This window comes from Triticum dicoccoides, chromosome 1A, assembly GCF_002162155.2.
Source record: "Triticum dicoccoides isolate Atlit2015 ecotype Zavitan chromosome 1A, WEW_v2.0, whole genome shotgun sequence".
Classification (NCBI taxonomy): domain Eukaryota; kingdom Viridiplantae; phylum Streptophyta; class Magnoliopsida; order Poales; family Poaceae; genus Triticum; species Triticum dicoccoides.
This window is the reverse complement of record NC_041380.1, coordinates 545,040,514-545,048,572: the sequence shown is the minus strand read 5'-3', so window position 1 is coordinate 545,048,572 and position 8,059 is coordinate 545,040,514. Positions and strand designations below refer to the sequence as shown.

The 8,059-nt window shown below is 52.7% G+C and overlaps 1 pseudogene; it reads left to right on the top strand.

Moving 5' to 3' along the window:
* Nucleotides 1-632: 632 nt before the first annotated feature.
* Nucleotides 633-8,059, top strand: part of LOC119323843 — a 14,500-nt pseudogene continuing 7,073 nt past the window's right edge.

Genomic DNA, 8,059 nt, shown 5'->3' with positions numbered 1-8,059 from the left:
GGCTATGTGCTGTAGACACACCCGAAAAAAATAAAAAGCGTTTGTATATTTCTTTAGAGCATTTTCAACAGCCGCACAAAAATTCTGCATCCAATAAACGTTATAGCGCGTCACTGTAGCATTTTTAGTGCGCCGGTATAAACTTTGCTTTGGCAGGCGCACAAAAACGCGCGCTTAAAAAGCAGACATTGCAAATTGTGAAGCGCGCACAATCCGGCATCTAAAATATGCTGCGCGCAATAGCGTTTTTCAGCGCGCGCCCAAAATTTTTTAGCGCTACAGCTTCTGTTGAAGCTGCACGCCAAAAAAAATAAACTTTTAGTACGTGGAGCTCTTTTTAGGCGCATATGGAAGATGCTCTTACAGAGGGTGGCTGACAGTAACTCTGATCACATGGGATAAAAACTCTTTCAGTCCAGTGTATCTTCAGTCCTGCGTGCTGACCGGCCCAGTCTGTCGTCGTCGCTGATTGCATACGGCAACGACCTGACCTGATGATAATTTAGTCAAGTACTCTGACTTTTTTATCCTACTCCGTTGGCAGAGCACCACCGGAAGTGCCTGTGCGGTCGAGCCGTTTCGCGCGTCCTCCTCAAACACTCTCCCCGCCCTTCTTCCCCCCGCTCTGGGCCATGGCGGCGTCGGCGAAGACCTTCGTGCTGTACCCGTCGCTCGGCGTGGGCCACCTGATCCCCATGGTGGAGCTGACCAAGCACCTGCTCCGCCGCGGCCACAGCGCCGTCCTCGCCGTCGTCGACCCGCCGGACGGCGATCCTGATGAAGTTACGTACCTAGGGTAGGGGCACGAACCCGTCCAAAGAGACCTACCCAAGGACGTCCCTAGAGGAAGTCACCTTTCAATCGACTTGAAGGTATCCCACTCGACGGATTCAAGACATTCGACCAAGAAGCTATCACTCACCACGAAGCCAACCATTCGACTGCCAGAAGACCTAAAGTCACTCCGCAAGCAAACGGTTGGCTATTGAGTAGTCTTTATGGTCATTATAGCACTTTATTAGGGGCGTTACCAGTAACGCCCGACCCTAAATGCACCTTAAACCCTGCATTACTGAGGGCAGGAGGGGGCCGGCGAACTCTATATAAGCCACCCTCCTCCTCAGTATGAAGGGTTCGCACCCCTGTTATTCACACGCCAGTAATCCAATCGACCGCCTCCGAGCACCAAGACGTAGGGTTGTTACTTCCTCCGCGAAGGGCCTGAACTCGTACATCTTGGTGTGTTTACAACTTCCCAATAGCTGAGACCTAGCCTCTCCATACATACCCCCTACATCACTGTCAGAGTTAGAACCACGACAGTTGGCGCCCACCGTGGGGTAGGAATCTTAGCGCCTAATTCGAGAAGTTGCGATTTTTTCGATCCCTTTGATCATGGTTTCGTGCGGAGTTTTGGTGGAGGGCCGCGAGATCCGTCTCGGCGCGCTCACGTTCATCGCCGACGACTCCGCCTGGCTCTAGGAGGCACCACTCGACATCGACGCGCTCCCCGTCCGCGGCGCGACTCATTTTCGCGCATGCGTTCGTGGCGTCCTCCTGCGGCAGCCGTCGACCCAGTATCGGTCGACCCCCGTATCGTCTCCTCGCTCTGTCTCCCACCGGCGTAAGCGCTCCGGTCGGTCGAGACTTCAGAGGTGGGTGAGGCATGCCGTGGCTCGTCAGTCGGCCACCCCGCAAGTCGCGACAATCGAGCCTGACGAATCCCTCTGCGGCCTGTTCGACCTGTCAACTGGCTCCGCGGAGACCGCATCCGAGTGCGACAGCAGCGACCTAGCGGCTGAGGTTCTGGCGGTCGATGGGACGCACAGTCCTCCCGGTTTCCCTCGCGCTGATGGAGGCGCGGGTGGGGGCGACCCGTCGCATCCCCACGATGAGTATCTCCCCGAACCTCTCACATCATTGCAGCGAGAGGAGCTTCGCCGTCGGAACATGGACGCGCTCCACACTCCTATTGTCGGAGAAACCCCCGAGGCCCGGGCCTTGGAGGACGCGCGCTTGGCTAACCTGGCCGAGCGCACTCGACTGGAGAATCTCCAGCGGATACTCGACGAGCAAGCGCGTCAGCGGGCTCCCGAGTCCAGTCGACGCCAGCAAGCTCCCGAGTCCAGTCGGCGTCAGCTCTTCCCGCCGCCGCAGGTATACCGAACCCCAGTTCAGAATTTGGCCGCTGCGGCCCGTATAGCAGAATCAATTCAGCCCTCCCAATCGGAGGCGGGCAGGGGCTTGTTGCAGATCAGAGCGCTGCTCCGGGCGGCGGGAAACCAGAATTCCGCTGTCTCTCAGTCGCGGAACAGGATCCACAGTCGATCCGTCGCAACAGATACAGTCGAGTCGGCTCACAGCCCGAGATCGCCCCCGAGGCGTGAGGGACGTGGTGACCGGCATGATCAGTACAGGAGGAATGAGCAGTATGATCACTGATTCAACCGTGATGATCGACGTCGAGTGCCAACCCCTCCCCCGAGGAGTGGGTCATATGCGCCTCGACGGCAAGATGACAGACGCCCTCATAGTGTTGGGCAGAGGATTCCAGTCGACCCCAGAGACCGAGGCTTTGATGCGAGATCCATCCTCGTTCAAGGTTTGGTTGACAGGAACAGAGCTCATCGAGAGGGCCACAACAGAGATGCGCCTGCCAGCAGCAGAGCACGTGCTTCAGGGCCAGAGTGTTTCAGTCGAGCCATCAGAGCCGCAGCGATTCCTCTCAACTTCAGGCTGGCGACTTGGGTCAGCAAGTTCACCGGCGAATCTAAGCCTGACACTTGGCTCGAAGATTACCGAGTGGCTGTACAGATCGGCGGTGGCAATGATGAGGTGGCCATGAAGCATTTTCCTCTCATGTTAGAGGGCTCAGCCAGAGCGTGGCTTAATCAGTTGGCACCCAGCAGCATCTACACTTGGGAGGACCTCTCCCGAGTGTTTGTCACAACCTTTGAAGGAACATGCAAGCGACCTGCAGGCCTTACAGAGTTGCGGTCTTGCGTGCAGAAGCCGAATGAAACTCTGAGGGAATACATCCAGAGGTGGATCACACTGCATCACTCGGTTGAGAATGTGCCAGACCATCAAGCAGTTTGTGCCTTCAAGGAAGGCGTTAAATACAGAGAGTTGAATCTGAACTTCGGTCGAACTGGAGAGATGTCTCTGAATCGGATGATGGAGATTGCCACCAAGTACGCTAATGGTGAAGACGAGGACCGACTCCGGAGTAGCAAGCACAAGGCAGTCGCCCAAGAAACCGGAGGAAACTCTAGTCGGAAACAGAAGCGGAAGGCCGAGCCAGCCGCTCCTGGGGAGGCCTTGGCCGTAGCCCAGGGAAACTTCAAGGGAAAACCCAAGGGCACCTGGAAGCCCAAGAAAGTCAAGGATCAGGATGGGAACGATCTTTTGGATCTGCCATGTCACATCCACACCAAGAAAGATGAAGAGGGTAATTTTATTTATCCAAAGCATACCACTCGACAGTGTCGGCTCCTAATCCAGCAGTTTCAAGGCAAACAGCCCAAAGATAAGGAAAAAGAGTCGAACAGAGTCGAGGACAAGGAAGATAGCGACGATGGATACCCCCAAATCAATTCCACCCTGATGATTTTTGCTGATGTCGAAAGCAAAAGTCGACTGAAAGTCATTAACCGTGAGGTGAACATGGTTGCTCCGGCGACACCCAGTTATCTGAAGTGGTCGCAGACTGCCATCACATTCGACTAGTCCGATCACCCTACGCACATTGCCACCCCTGGGAGGCAAGCTTTGGTGGTCGACCCAGTTGTCGAAGGCACTCGACTGACCAAAGTCCTGATGGATGGTGGCAGTGGCTTGAACATACTATATGCTGAAACATTGAAAGGGATGGGCATTCCGATGTCCAGACTCAGTACCAGTAACATGAGCTTCCACGGAGTCATTCCTGGGAAGAAGGCCGTGTCACTCGGCCAGATTGCTCTTGATGTGGTTTTCGGTGATTCAAAGAATTACCGCAAGGAAAAGTTGACATTCGAGGTTGTTAACTTCCAAAGTGCCTATCATGCCATTCTGGGCAGGCCAGCTTACGCACGCTTCATGGCTCGACCATGTTGCGTGTACCTCAAACTGAAGATGCCTGGCCCCAAAGGTGTAATCACTATTACAGGCAACCGAAAGAAAGCAAAAGAGTGTTTTCAGAAAGGCTCAAAGATCGCTGATGCTCAGATGGCAGTTGTTGAGCTGCAAGAGTACCAGAAGACTGCTGACCCGAGTGAATTGCTACGAGCCAAGAAGCCTGCTTCAGAATCTGCTTTTCAGTCCTCTGGTGAAACTAAGACAGCTCAGATTCACCCGACCGACCCCGACGCTGCTCCGACTCACATCTCGACGACGCTCGACTCCAAATAGGAAGAAGCACTCATCCAGTTCCTCCGTGAGAACTGGGACGTCTTCGCATGGAAGCCTTCTGACATGCCTGGAGTTCCCAGGGGGCTGGCTGAGCACCGTCTACGAGTTGACCCAAAGTTCAAGCCTGTGAAAGAACATCTTCGATGGTCCGCCGTCCAGAAGAGGAAAGCTATTGGCGAGGAGGTGGCTCGGCTCTTATCAGCGGAGTTCATCCGAGAGATTTACCACTCCGAGTGGCTCTCCAATGTTGTCATGGTCCCCAAAAAGGACAAGTCACTTCGCATGTGCATTGACTTTAAACACATCAATCGAGCCTGCCCGAAAGATCATTTCCCTCTCCCCCGCATCGACCAAGTAGTGGACTCGACCGCGGGGTGCGAGCGTTTGTCTTTTCTAGATGCTTATTCAGGGTACCATCAGATCCGTCTGTATGGACCCGACGAGATCAAAACGGCTTTCATCACCCCATTTGGGTGCTTCTGTTATGTCACCATGCCTTTCGGCCTCAAGAATGCTGGAGCCACGTTCATGAGGATGACTCAGAAGTGTTTGCTCACCCATATCAGTCGGAACGTAGAAGCATACATGGATGATATTGTGGTTAAGTCACGGAAAGGTTCCGACCTACTGACTGACCTTGCCGAAACCTTTGCTAACCTCAGAAGATATGATATCAAGCTCAATCCATCAAAGTGCACATTCGGAGTTCCAGGTGGAAAGTTACTCGGTTTTCTCGTTTCCGAACGAGGAATCGACGCCAATCCCGAGAAAGTTGGCACCATACTCCGGATGAAGCGCCCTGTGCATGTACACGACGTCCAAAAGCTTACAGGTTGCTTGGCCGCTCTGAGTCGATTCATTTCTCGTCTCAGTGAAAAGGCGTTGCCTCTCTACCGACTGATGAAGAAGTCTGACAAGTTCGAGTCTCCAGAAGCTGACGCAGCGTTTGCAGAGCTCAAAGCCCTGCTCTCCACCCAGCCGGTGCTTGCTGCCCCAATCAGCAAAGAGCCTCTGCTGCTGTACATTGCGGCCACGGGACAAGTTGTCAGTACACTACTCACGGTCGAGCGGGAAGAAGAAGGAAAGGCCTTCAGAGTTCAGCGCCCAGTATATTATGTGTCTAAAGTTTTGACCCCTTCAAAACAAAGATACCCCCACTACCAGAAGCTTGTATATGGGATTTATATGACCACCAAGAAGGTTGCACATTACTTCTCTGACCACTCCATTACAGTCGTCAGCGACGCCCCACTGTCAGAGATTCTGCACAACAGAGATGCAACTGGTCGAGTGGCCAAGTGGGCGATTGAACTCCTTCCCTTAGATATCAAGTTTGAAGCAAAGAAGGCTATCAAGTCCCAAGCAATCGCAGATTTCATCGCCGAGTGGATTGAACAGCAACTTCCGACTCAAGTTCACTCGGAGCACTGGACCATGTTCTTCGACGGGTCTAAAATGTTGAATGGTTCCGGTGCTGGGGTAGTCCTAGTCTCCCCCCGAGGAGATAAGCTTAGATATGTTCTCCAGATTCACTTCGATTCCTCCAATAATGAAGCAGAATATGAAGCACTTTTGTATGGGTTGCGCATGGCCATTTCACTCGGTGTCCGTCGCCTCATGGTCTATGGCGACTCAGATTTGGTGGTTAATCAAGTGATGAAGGAGTGGGACGTCAAAAGTCCGGCAATGACTGGATATTGCAATGCAGTGAGAAAGCTAGAGAAGAAATTCGAGGGGTTAGAGCTTCATCACATCCCCCGACTGAAAAATCAGGCAGCTGACGATTTGGCAAAGATAGGCTCCAAGAGAGAAGCCATTCCCAGCAACGTGTTCCTGGAACACATTCACTCGCCGTCAGTCCAAGAGGATCCTTTTACAGAAGAAGCCTCGCAGCCGAAAAGTGCCACAGATCCGACTGAAGTCGAAGTTCCTGCTGTGGTCGACCTAATCATGGAAGTCTTGACAATCACTCCTGACTGGACGATACCGTACATCGCGTATATCCTAAGGAAAGAACTCCCAGAGGACGAGGAAGAGGCTCGACGGATCGTCCGCCGATCCAAGGCCTTCACAGTCATAAAAGGACAGTTGTTTAGAGAGAGCGCGACTGGAATCGGTCAGAAGTGCATAACACCAGAAGAGGGTCAGATAATCCTTGATGATATCCACTTGGGAACCTGTGGTCACCATGCGTCCTCTCGGACCATTGTGGCTAAAGCATACCGAGCGGGATTTTACTGGCCAAGAGCAAATGAGATGGCAAAAGAGATAGTCGACAAGTGTGGAGGATGCCAGTTCTACTCCAACATGTCACACAAGCCTGCATCAGCCCTGAAGACCATTCTACTCGTCTGGCCCTTTGCTGTCTGGGGACTAGATATGGTTGGTCCACTGAGAACAGGCAGGAGCGGGTTCACTCATGTGCTTGTGGCAGTCGACAAATTCACCAAATGGATTGAAGCTAAGCCCATCAAGAATCTTGATGCTTGCACTGCTATCAGTTTCGTCAGAGGGCTAACATTCAGATATGGAGTCCCGCATAGCATCATCACTGACAATGGGTCAAACTTTGATTCGGACAAGTTCAGAGCTTTTTGCGCCTCTCAAGGCACTCGAGTCGACTACGCATCGGTCGCCCATCCCCAGTCGAATGGACAAGCTGAGAGAGCAAATGGTCTGATTCTCAAAGGACTAAAGCCTCGACTGATGCGTGATCTCAAGCACGCGGCAGGTGCTTGGGTCGACGAGCTTCCGTCAGTTCTATGGGGATTAAGAACAACCCCTAACCGGTCGACTGGAAGAACCCCATTCTTTCTGGTTTACGGAGCCGGAGCAGTTCTGCCGAGCGATCTTCTTCACAACGCACCCCGAGTCGAACTTTACACCGAAGATGAAGCAGAACAAGCCCGTCAAGACGCAGTCGACCTCTTAGAAGAAGAGAGGGAGATGGCCATGATCAGATCGACCATTTATCAGCAAGACTTGCGTCGATTCCACGCCCGGAATGTGAAGAGTCGAGCCTTCCAAGAAGGAGATTTGGTCCTCCGAGTGGATCAACAGAAACCGCACAAGCTTGCTCCCACTTGGGAAGGCCCCTTCATCGTCACCAGAGTCCTTCACAATGGAGCGTATCACCTCTACAATGTTGATCGCCAGATTGATGAGCCACGAGCTTGGAATGCAGAACTACTCCGCCCCTTTTACACTTGAGTTCTCCCTTGGAAGAGATGTAATAAGAAAAAATTCTGCAGTTCGTTTTTATCAAAGGCAAGAGTGTTCCAATAATTGCTGTCACTTTTGTTTACATACGAAATCCCCCAGTGGGTGACTTAGCTGCGAATCCGTTTCGCCTAAGTTTGAAAAAATCCTACCGAGTGGAGAGCAAACCTCCCACTCGGGGGCTTAGCTGCAGCCCAGTGCTTGTCTAAGTTTGAAAAAATCCTACCGAGTGGAGAGCAAACCTCCCACTCGGGGGCTTAGCTGCAGTCCAGTACTCGCCTAAGTTCTCCCAGTAAGAGACTTAGCTGCGGTCAGACACTCGCCTAAGTTTGAAAAAATCCTACCGAGTGGAGAGCAAACCTCCCACTCGGGGGCTTAGCTGCAGTCCAGTACTCGCCTAAGTTCTCCCACTAAGAGACTTAGCTGCAGTGAGACACTCGCCTAAGTT